General features: G+C 46.1%; 1 non-coding gene across 1 annotated transcript; it reads right to left on the bottom strand.

Moving 5' to 3' along the window:
• Positions 1–7,105: 7,105 nt before the first annotated feature.
• On the bottom strand, positions 7,106–7,178 carry TRNAT-CGU (transfer RNA threonine (anticodon CGU)). The gene has a single exon. It is a non-coding gene; the product is annotated as a tRNA-Thr (tRNA).
• Positions 7,179–12,138: the final 4,960 nt, after the last annotated feature.

Here is a 12,138-nt window from a genome sequence, read left to right as displayed (position 1 = left end):
AAGCATTGAAGGAAGGACGGGATTGCACAATCCCTATATCTGGGACGGATATTCGACATTTTATATCGCAAGGAGCCAACCATTGTTCGATGGAGAAGTGGTTTGAGAGCCCTAAATCAAAGGAAACGGTACTTTATGAAGCTGATCCACACAGAAAATTTTCCATAGCGACAGACCTTCCACGACACCTAGAGACATTGATCCACCGACTTAGATTGGAAGTAGCATACACAAACAGCTTCCTGCACAAGATACATCGATCCAACTCACCGGAATGCCATTGTGGTCATGCAGAAGAAAATGTTCGCCATATTCTTTTGGAGTGCATTAAATACGCGAAAGAAAGAGAAAAATTAAAGGACAAATTAGCAAGTTTGGACAGACGGCCCCTCACAATAAAGAAACTACTTGGACCATGGCCTGAGATGCATCTTCAGAAAAAGGCAATAATCTTCCTGACAGACTTTTTAGTGGAGACCGGACTGGACAAGCGCCTATGACTGACAGCCAGAAATGAGTATTATGTAAAGTGTGGTCATGTATATACTGGCATTAGAGTAGTAAGGTGTGCGTGAAAGTAGTTTATGACTGTGTGAACTGCGTGAAGAAAACTGTGTATTGACATGTTATTTGAACTGGTTTCACTGTGCTATTATGTGTTTTTTTTCCTTTTCCGTATTGTTAATTTTTGGGTACCGTTCTGTATTATTATTTTATTTTTCGCTGCAGAACTATGTGAGATGGAGTAGCAGAGGCAATAGGCTCCTCAACCTCTCCACAGCAAAACAGTTAAAACAACAACAAAACAACAACAACATTTTCACCGACTTGTCCCATTACACCCGCAATTGACGCTAATGAACCTATGAATGTATTCCGCAAGTCCATTGATTGCAACCTCACGCCTGGGCAGCAGGAACAGCTGATCAAGCTCCTACAGCGTTTTCGAGCCCCGTTTGACCAGAATCAGCCTTCCTTAGGTCGAGCGTCATCTGTTGTTCACCGTATAGATACCGGTCAAGAGACGCCATTACGGCAGCATCAATATCGTGTGTCAACTACCGAACGCCGTGTCATCAATGAACAGGTTGACGACATGCTGACACGTGGCATAATCGAACCGTCAAGCAGTCCCTGGGCCTCTCCAGTTCTGTTGGCGAAGCAGAAGGACGGATCAATCAGGTTTTGCGTGGACTACCGACGTCTCAACCGAATCACGCGCAAGGATGTCTATCCGCTGCCACGCATTGACGATGCCTTGGACTGCCTACAGTGAGCCGAATTTTTCTCTTCTTTAGATCGGCGCTCTGGATACTGGCAGGTACCCATGGCAGAGGCCGATCACGAAAAAACAGCTTTCATCACGCCCGACGGGCTTTACGAATTCACAGTCAAGCCCATCGGCCTCTGCAACGTGCCAGCTACTTTCGAGCGAATGATGGACTCTATCCTTCGAGGCCTCAAGTGGAACGTTTGCCTTTGTTGTTTAGATGAAATTGTCGTCTTTTCAACTGATTTCGCAACCCATTTAACCCGCCTCGAGAAAGTCCTCGCGTGTAATTCTGCCGCGGGGCTGCAACTGAATCTGAAGAAGTGCCATTTCGCCGCTCGAAAGCTTACGATCCTTGGCCACGTGGTTTCAAAAGACGGCATTCTTCCTAATCCCGCCAAACTTACAGCCGTTTCAGCGTTTTAAAAACCTACCACCATGAAAGAGCACCGAAGCTTCATAGGCCTTTGCTCTTACTTCCGGTGCTTCGTCCGCAATCTCGCGACGATCATCGCTCCTTTGACCAAGCTTCTTGCCGGCTCTAGAGACCTTTCAGCCTGGTCTGCCACCTGTAACTATTTTTTCAATGAACTGCGCCGCCTCCTCATGTCGCCGCCTATTCTGCGACACTACGACCCATCGGCACCCACAGAGATCCACACCGACGCCAGTGGTGTCGGGCTAGGCGCTATTCTTGCACAGCAGAAAGACGGCTTTCATGAGTACGCGGTTGCCTACGCAAGCCGAACTCTTAGCAAAGCCGAAATCAACTATTCCGTTACTGAAAAGGAATGCCTCGCTATTATTTGGGCGATGGAGAAATTTCAACCTTACGTGTACGGGTGCCCTTTTGACGTCGTGACTTACCACCACGCCCTCTGCTGGTTGTCGTCACTGAAGGATCCAAGCGGTCACCTCGCCCGATAGGCATTACGCCTCCAAGAATATAATATTCGCGTGGTCTATCGCTCCGACCGGAAACATTCGGACGCAGACGCCCTATCCCGTTCGCTTCAACTCCCTAACCCGGACAGCTGCGAAAGTCTAACCTGTGATGCCACTGTCATCACCATCGCCGACATGCCATCTGAGCAACGCAAGGACCCTTGGGTTGCATCGATTCTAGACATCCTAGCTAGGCGGTTGGCTTCACCCTTCTCGCACATTGCGTCGGCAAGTCGAGCACTTCGCCACTCGCGACGACGTGCTGTACCGACGCAACTACGCACCCGGTGGACGTCAGTGGCTACTCGTTATTCCACGTCATCTGCGATCCGAAATTTGTTCCACGTTTCATAACGACCCTCAATGTGGCCACGCAGCTTTACTGAAAACTTATTCTCGCATACATCTCTGATATTACTGGCGTGGCATGTATCGTTTTATACGAAAATATGTTCGGGCCTGCTTGACGTGCCAGAGACGAAAAACTCCCCCTTATCACGCCAGCGGTACCTTGTTACTCTTACCATGCCCATCCCGACCATTCGACCACGTCGACATCGATATCTATGGTCCCCTTCCCGACACTGCTGACGGTAACCGCTGGATCATAGTTGCCGTCGACCATCTCACACGGTATGCCGAAACTTCATCCCTTCCCTCGTCTACAGCAAAAGACGTTGCGACTTTCGTTCTTCACAACATCGTATTACGTCATGGAGCACCTCGGGAGTTACTGAGCGATCGTGGTCGCGTATTCTTGTCAGACGTCAACACAGCATTGCTGCGTGAGTGCCACGTCGTTCACCGCACTACAAGCGCCTATCATCTCCAGACCAATGGAATGACAGAGCGCTTCAACCGCACCCTTGGTGACATGCTGTCTATGTATATCTCGTCAGACCACTTCATTTGGGACCGAGTGCTCCCGTTTATCACGTTCGCCTATAATACCGCCATTCAAAGCATTACTGGGTTCTCTCCTTTTTTCCTCCTTTACGGACGCGAACCTTTTTGCACTATGGACACCATTTTTTCGTACAAACCTGACTCCTCAGAGTCCACGACTTTGTCTCAAGCCGCTACATACGCTGAAGAATGCCGCCAACTGGCAAGATCATTCACAACCCAAGACCAAGGACGCCAAATCACCACCATGACGCATCAAATAACACTACTTCCTACGATCCAGGTTCACTCGTCTGGCTGCATGTCCCTTCTGCTGCACCTCGCCTTTCTATCAAGTTGGTCCCCAAGTATCATGGCCCATATTGTGGGCTACAAAAAACGTCAGCACTGAATTATCTCATTGAGCCACTGAAACCATCTTCTGACCAACGTCGTCGTGGCCAAGAAATTGTCCCCGTCTCGAGACTTAAGCCCTGCTACGATCCTTTCGTGTTTATTTGTCCATAGGTCGCCAGGATGGTTCCTTATTTTGCGGGGAGTAATTGTAATGAATCTGAATAACCGACGCTCTGCTGGTAGCGAAGAAGCCGATGATGATTGGTGGCTGTAGTAATAGCTTGCGCACGCCGCTCGCCATTAGCCAGACCTGCCTGATAAAGCACATTTCGCCAAGCTGCGCCTGAACCTTTCTCGATGTACAACACCTCTATTTTATTATATATATGTGACGCTACGATGAATGGGGGACGTGGCCTGGCTCATACCCCATGTTTATTCTGTTCTGCACTTCCTCCTTCTCTGCCTCTACCAACCATCACTTCATACGTTACACGATTCCCCCTACCCCCGAAAGAAGGCATGGATTACGAACAAGAAAAAGTTAACAAGTAGAGGTTAAGAAGTTACAAATGTCAAAAATTCACAATTGGTTCTATGCTCCAGGGGGTTCCGTAAACATCCAAAGACTTCAGGGGAAAGTGCAGCAGTCCGGTTAACGCAGGAGTTCTGGTGGGCGAGGCTGGTGGTTGCGTCCTGGATAACACAAAAACGCTTTGGGCATGGAAACAGATGGAAATACAGTCGGTATTCTTGCAAAGAACGAACGAGGTTGGAACGCTTTGTAGGATTGAATGTTTCGTAGGCGTCGCATTTTTTGTCGTGGGTCATACAAACGTCGTGCATGCAATTTGCGCGCCCGTTGATCGTGGCTGATTAGGCGCTGCTTGTGTTCCTGCAGAGCACAAGCGGTTGTTTTATGGCTCTTGGGGAGTTTACAATGGTGATGACGCAGATGTCTAGACCGAAGGCGCAATCTTGAACGCTGGTGCGGAAAAGTGCCTTGGCGTTTCTTTCTGCGAAGACTGCTCAGATGCGGAATCAGTCTTTTCTTTAGTGTATGTTGATCACGACACTCTTCAGGCCGCAAGTATCCTCGCGATGTAGTTTTAATTGTTCGTTGCCGATGTTGGTGTGGGCGTTTTAGCTGTTGGGGTTCCTCTTGTTGCTTTTGTTGGCATTGCTGATGTTGCACTGTCTGACGAGGTGGACTTCCTTTGGAACCATGAGCCCGCTTTTCTTTGTAGGTTGACGTGACCAGCAAATAGTTGATACTTGTTAGGGTGTCGCGTTTTGAGTCAGACAATGAAGATAGTGCGCCAGAACCGGCAGAAAAATCTGCTGAGGCTGTTGCAACGCCATTCTTGATGGGCGTTCCTGGCACAGGGCAGAGCTTCGGAGTTGATCCTTCCGAGCCTCCTGTGTTGGTTGGGCTGTCGGGTTGCTGTGAACTCGACGGTGACGCTGCGAGAGACTTGGTTTGGTCAGATTTTACTTGGGGCTGTTTCTCTGTGTCCGCAACTTTGGAGGTAAGCTGTTCTGACGCATGAATGTGGACGGTTGGCCCTGGACTTGGCTGAGCATATTCGGAGTTCCGAAGCTCTATCCCGGCCGTAGTGGGCGTGTGAGACGTGAGGTGGGCGTTGTGAGCGACGAAAGAGCGAAGTGATGTAAAACGAGGATTTTCACTCTTCGAGTAGTCATGACGTTGTTCGGTATTTTTTCCATGCGTCAGCTGGTCTACCATGAGCAAGGCGTCCTTATAAGGCAAGTGGGGAGCGTTAGGAGCGCTTGAAGAACCACGTGACGAAACGTAGGTGGTGGACCACGCATGCGAGACGAAGAGTGAAGGGCATCAGGTGGTTGAGCAACGTGTCGTGTCATATGCTGAAGCGATGACTTCGGAAATGCTGTCTTTCGCGCAGAAGGGAGGCGCGCTTGGTGGTTGGGTTTTTCTCAATATACGCATGGCCTTCTGTAAGTAAACTCATGTGCCACTTCGTCTTGAGGCAGTTGTCGATGCGCGCTGGGCTTTCGAAGGGTTGAGGACTGCTTAGAAAATTGACGATAGTGTGCGGTTGTGTCTAGATGGTTGGTAATGAGTAGGTCTTGGTCATAGTCGTCAAATCGGGTAATCATCTCCTTTTTGATTTTTCGCCATGACTCGTCGTTCTCGAATATGTGAGTTAGGTAAAATTTAAATGCCTCACCGGAGACGTAGTCGTTGAAGTTCGTAACCATCTTCCGTTCCGACCACGATGCAGCGGCGGCATGGAGCTCGAACAGGTTGAACCAGTCCTGTACGGGTCCGTCGTCCACTGATCCGGTGTACTTAGGGATGTCAAGGTCGTCTGATGCTGCTGTCATGATGCTTGGTGGTCTTGGTGGTCTTGGTGGTCCGCGTTCTTCTGTGGTCTGCGTTCGGTCACTGTGCCTCGCTGAGGTCTTCGATGATGATGGCCGGGCGATGAAGTGGTTGCGAGGTCTTCATCCTGTCGGCTCGTGTGACGCTATGATGAATGGGGGACGTGGCCTGGCTCATAGCCCATGTTTATTCTGTTCTGCACTTCCTCCTTCTCTGCCTCTACCAACCATCACTTCATACGTTGCATATATATATATATATATATATATATATATATATATATATATAAATATATATTTATATATATACTTATAAGGGAAACAAGTGTATACCTAAGGGCTCGCTTTTCGTGTTTTACACAATATTAATGTGATCTAACAGACAATAATGCCAGGATCCAAACCTGCGACCTTCGATTAACGCGTTCGGTGCTCTATCACTTGAGCTACCACGACAGCTATCCCCCAGCCACTTTATTGGGTATCTATGTCAATTTTTAAACGCGGGAGTGTCGATTAGCGCCCCTGGTAGCCATTTCGGTGAGTGTGGCACACTCTTTATGAGCCTGTTTAGCGTCACGTAGCACGTGAACTTATTCATAACTGGCCGCTGACCAATAGTCCCTCATATACAATCTAAGGCACCAAGTATACTAGTACGAGACCTTCGTTAATGAATAAGGGAAACAAGTGTATACTTAAGGGCTCGTTTTTCGTGTTTTACACAATAATAATGAGATCTAACAGACAATAATGCCAAGGAAGGTATAGGGGAAGTTATTAGGCCAATTGCAGTGTAATTGTAATGTAAATGTAACTATTATGTGACTTTACATTACAATTGACCTAATAACTTCCTCATACCTTTCTTGGCATTATTGTCTGTTAGATCTCATATATATATATATATATATATATATATATATATATATATATATATATATGAAAGTAGATGCGCTTTCACACAACAACTGTTTATTGTGCCGAAGTTTTGACGGGAACCTCATCTTTTTCAAGGCATAAGACGGGGTTCCCGTGGAAACGTCGGCACAATAAACAGTTGTTATGTGAAAGCGCATCTACTTTCATATTTATAACCTTGCAGCAACCGAAGTTATTCTTCTGCATATAGGCCTTATATATATATATATATATATATATATATATATATATATATATATTAATGAGATATAACAGACAGTAATGCCAAGGAATGCACAAGGGAAGTTATTAAAACCAATGGAATGTAAATAAGAAGAAAAAAAAGTGGATGAAAAAATTACCAACTGTGAGCAGGAATCGAACCTACGACCTTCGAATTACGCGTTCGATGCTCTAACCACTGAGCTATCACAGCGGCCCTCCCTCCATCCACTTTTTTGGGTTTATCTGTGAATTTAGAAGTTGGAGCGACAGTCAGCGCCATCTATAAGCCAAACAACGAGTGTGAAAACACTCTTATGCGCATGTTTGGCGTCACGTAGCACGTGAACTTATTATGAGCGGGCAGCTGATTAATTGTCCCTTCTAAATTCACAGATAAACCCAAAAAAAGTGGATGGAGGGAGGGCCGCTGTGATAGCTCAGTGGTTAGAGCATCGAACGCGTAATTTGAAGGTCGTAGGTTCGATTCCTGCTCACAGTTGGTAATTTTTTCATCCACTTTTCTTTCTTCTTATTTACATTCCATTGGTTTTAATAACTTCCCTTGTGCATTCCTTGGCATTACTGTCTGTTATATCTCATTAATATTGTGTTAAAAACACGGAAAAACGAGCCCTTAGGTATACACTTCTTTCCCTTATATATATATATATATATATATTCTACTTAGGCTAGGCCTCGCACTTTTTACGAACACCTGCTGAGAGTTTGCTTTTTACTCAGTCCATAAATTTGTGCATAGTTTTCAAAATTACTTTCACCCTGTTCCTTTAACCTGCTTTTTCTTGAGGTCATGTGATAACCCACGTAGTAGGTACCGGACGGCAACGATCTCATCGTGTTTTATGCTGATTTTTTTATCCGGAATAAGTGTTTTGCTACAGATGCTCGAAATCATTTTTGCGCAGATCGAGGTGGTTAGAACGTTAGGATACGCACATTTCAAAACTTAGGTGACCTGCACGGCAAATGTGCAATCGTTCTGGTGCCCACAAGTGTTTTTCATTTCATTCACAACATACGATGTTACTCTCACTTCCTTGACTACAATAAAGTGTTGTCATTTGTAAGGCGAAAGTCCCTTCTTTGACATGATTTCACATTCCAAGAACGTACAGTACCGAGAATGTTAGGTGTAGTCTATCCTTATCCGTCAGTTTGATCGTCAAAGCAAAGAAAGAGTAACACCCTAATCGAAAGAATCTTACGTATATTCGCTACACTTGCGCTATGTGTAAGGAAGGCAGAAAGGCGAAGCAAGCAAGCAAAGACCACGCAGATACCAGAACAATGTATCTCCGCAAAAGCCCACAAAATGTGCTTACGCATGAGTCAGCGCTCGTTAGAGCTTCACCAGTGCACAGTGCATTGGCCTCCTGTTAGGTCGAAAAGGTCGCCTTCATTATCCCAAAGTATGACGCACACCTAAATGCCTTTAATTGATTTCACGTAGGAAACTTCCAGGACCCTACACTATGGCGTCTCTTCTAACCATATGATGGTTTTAGGGCGTTGAACCACACATTTAAATGAATATCAGCTGTCACGTACGTAGTGCAGCGAAACATACCTCGGAAGCTTAGAATTAACGCTAGCATATACAGAACCTAGGTCGCCGGTGCTGGTACTGAATAATGTTTGTTTTATAAGATCCTTGAGCGACTTCCCTGCTGATCATCCCTCAAAAAAAAAAAGAGCCGTGAGGATGTCAACTTTGAACTATTTCTGAAAATCAACGACTGAAACTGGAATTTACGTGATTCATTTTGAGAACGCCGGCATGCAAGCGGTAAATATTTCAGTTTTTTTTAGGTTTTACATTCCTCAGAAAAAAAAGCAATAGGAATTCGTTGGTATAGCAATGCTACCAAAGTGGCAAGTATTGTTTTTGCAGCCCCGCTGCGGTGGTCTAGTGGCTAAGGTACTCGGCTGCTGACCCGCAGGGCGCGGGCTCGAATCCCGGCTGCGGCGGCTGCATTTCCGATGGAGGCGGAAATGTTGTAGGCCCGTGTGCTCAGATTTGGGTGCACGTTAAAGAACCCCAGGTGGTCAAAATTTCCGGAGCCCTCCACTACGGCGTCTCTCATAATCATATAGTGGTTTTGGGACGTTAAACCCCACATATCAATCAAGTATTGTTTTTGCATTGAAATAAAGTCAGGTCTGAAAAGACGAAACCAAGAAGTTTAGAAGCTTTCAGGGATAAATTTATGATTGCTCAATACGCACTCTACAATGAAGACCATCGCAGGTGTGATGCAACGGCGTGGTCCACCCCTTCCCCTCTCCATGCGAGAAGCATTTCTGCCTACGCTACTGGTTGGATGTGGGGTGTCTACCATCTCTATTTGCCTGAAAAAGACTCCTCCTATGTGTAGGGAAAGATTAAAACACGAAATATATACAACTTATGACACTCAGCTTGAGGACACGTGGAGAAAGTTAAGGCAGATTTGCACTAAGCGTAGGTGATTCCCTCTCCCGCGACTAGCTTCACCACTGGCTGAGGAGGGAAGGTATTCGAGGCTCAAGATGATCAGCGTTTGATGACTTGAGTGCTCAGTGAAAGCGCCAAGGACGAGCCAGCAGTCCAGTCAAGAGACGCTTTGTCGCAGCTCTCAGGCGCCTGGTCGGTTCCAAACCCGAACCTCCCCTCTCCTTTCACATCCAAACACCATCGTTTGAAGCCTCAATCAAACAGAGGGTATCCAAACAAGTCAATCGCACATGGAGGCTCACATAACCTTCACCAATCACATGAACACTTTCATGACGGCATTGGAAAATAGCGAAGACAGGGTCATGTTTGAGCAGCGCTGTGCGCAGCCATATCAGAAAGAGGGCGAAGCTGCAGTCGCTCGGACGGGCCACGCTTGCTTGGTTTTTCCTATGCGCAAACAAAAATCCTTGGGGCTTTTATTTCACATTTCGCACACCGTGGGTGCTAGCCACTTCATCATCGTAGAAAATAGGCACACACATTTACTGCGTTGTGAGCTGCTACAATTGTTCCATGTTCCTTTTCTGAAGTTTTGTTTTTGCCCAGTTCTAACACGTAATTCTCAGCGCAAACCACGCCTGCAGTATTCGAGAAGCTCCAGGACAGTAGTAGATTATTTTGTTAAGATCATGCCCACTCTTCGAACAATGATGATTGATTATTGATTGATATGTGGGGTTTAAAGTCCCAAAACCACCATATGATTATGAAAGACGCCATAGTGGAGGGCTCCGAAAATTTCAAAAGCTGGGGTTCTTTAACGTGCACCGCAATCTGAGCACACGGGCCACTCCTCGACCATTAAAGATTGTTTAGAAACCTACGTCACCACTAGCAATAACGCTAAAACGTTGTATGGCAAGTGTATAAATGCTGACGTCGTTAGTCAGTTGATAGACGACCAACGCTCTGTTCGTCGCTATCAGTGCTAGTGTCCTGTTGTCATCTGATTTGTATTTGCGTGGCCAGAAGTTCGTCCCGAATAAACAGTTTCATTTTCGACCTGAAGTGTGCTCCTTTCGTCAACGTCACGACGCCATGACGATAGTGTACGAATGTCTCAGAGCTGAAAACTACACGTGAAGTTCTACGGTTTCCAATGCAAGCAGTGCGAGGAGAAAAAGAATCAAGAGTTGATTATGGCAGTTTGTCGATACTTCCCCGGCCTTGTCACTTTGAAGAATCTTTTGTCGTGCACAGTATTACCAACTATTACCGGGGGAAAACGAGATAGCCGGACTCGTATGAAAAGCAAGTGCGTTTGTAAACTGAAGCTACAGGAAATACATAACTGCTGTACATTTAGAGATCGGGCACCGGCTTTCCGAGACAACCATTTGTACTGTGAAAAAGGCTGAACTTGCTAGTTTATTACAGCACTGTTAAAATGCTGTACCGTAAGTACTGCAAGTGCTTTATTCAGCTGATGGCAGTGGACTTCTCGACCAATCAGTCAGCAGGCTGAGGTGTTGCGATGCTAGGATCGAAGCCATGAGTTCGATTTCTGCATACACCAGCTACATTTTCATCGAAGCGCAACGTAGTAACATTGTGGTTAGATGTAGGTGCAAGAATGGCAGACGGAGCGTGTTGGTATCGTATATTTGAAGCGTATGATGGAATGACGCTGAGTGCAAACAGAAGTGGTGCTCGCTGTGTATGCACCCTCTTTCTGTCAATTGTTGTAGTCACGCCTTACATTTCGGATATATTTAGTTCATCATCATCTTCATCATCAGCCTGTCTACGTCCACTGCAGGACAAAGGCCTCTCCCATGTTCCGCCAGTTAGCCCGGTTCTGTGCTTGCTGTTGCCAATTTATACCCGCAAACTTCTTAATCTCATCTGTCCACCTAACCTTCTGTCTCCCCCTACCCCGCTTCCCTTCTCTGGGAATCCAGTTGGTGACCCTTAATGACCAGCGGTTATCCTGTCTACGTGCTACATGCCCGGCCCATGTCCATTTCCTCTTTTTTATTGCAGCTATGATATCCTTAACTCACGTTTGTCCCCTAATCCACTCTGCTCTCTTCTTGTCTCTTAAGGTTACACCTACCATTTTTCTTTCCATTGCTCGCTGCGTCGTCCTCAATTTAAGTTGAACCCTCTTTGTGAGTCTCCAGGTTTCTGCTCCGTAGCTAAGTACCGGCAAGATACAGCTGTTATATACCTTTTTCTTGAGGGACAGTGGCAATCTACTTGTCATAATTTGAGAGTGCCTGCCGAATGTGCTCCACCCCATTCTTATTCTTCTAGTTACTTCAATCTCGTGGTTAGGCTCTGCGATTATTACCTGCCCTAAGTAGACATAGTCTTTTACAACTTCAAGTGCACTATTACCTATCGCAAAGCACTGCTCCTTTCTGAGGTTGTTGTACATTACTTTCGTTTTCTGCAGATTAATTTTAAGACCCACCTTTCTGCTCTCCTTGTCTAACTCCGTAATCATGAGTTGCAATTCGTCCCCTGAGGTACTCAGCAATGCAATGTCATCGGCGAAGCGCAGGTTACTGAGGTACTCTCCATTAACTCTTATCCCTAACTGTTCCCATTCTAGGCTTCTGAAAACGTCCTGTAAGCACGCAGTGAATAGCATTGGGGAGATTGTGTCCCCCTGCCTTACACCCTTCTTTATTGGTTTTCTGTTGCTTTT

This window comes from Rhipicephalus microplus, chromosome 3, assembly GCF_043290135.1.
Source record: "Rhipicephalus microplus isolate Deutch F79 chromosome 3, USDA_Rmic, whole genome shotgun sequence".
Taxonomy (NCBI): Eukaryota; Metazoa; Arthropoda; class Arachnida; order Ixodida; family Ixodidae; genus Rhipicephalus; species Rhipicephalus microplus.
The sequence above is the reverse complement of the archived record's forward strand: the minus strand, read 5'-3'. Positions and strand labels throughout refer to the sequence as shown.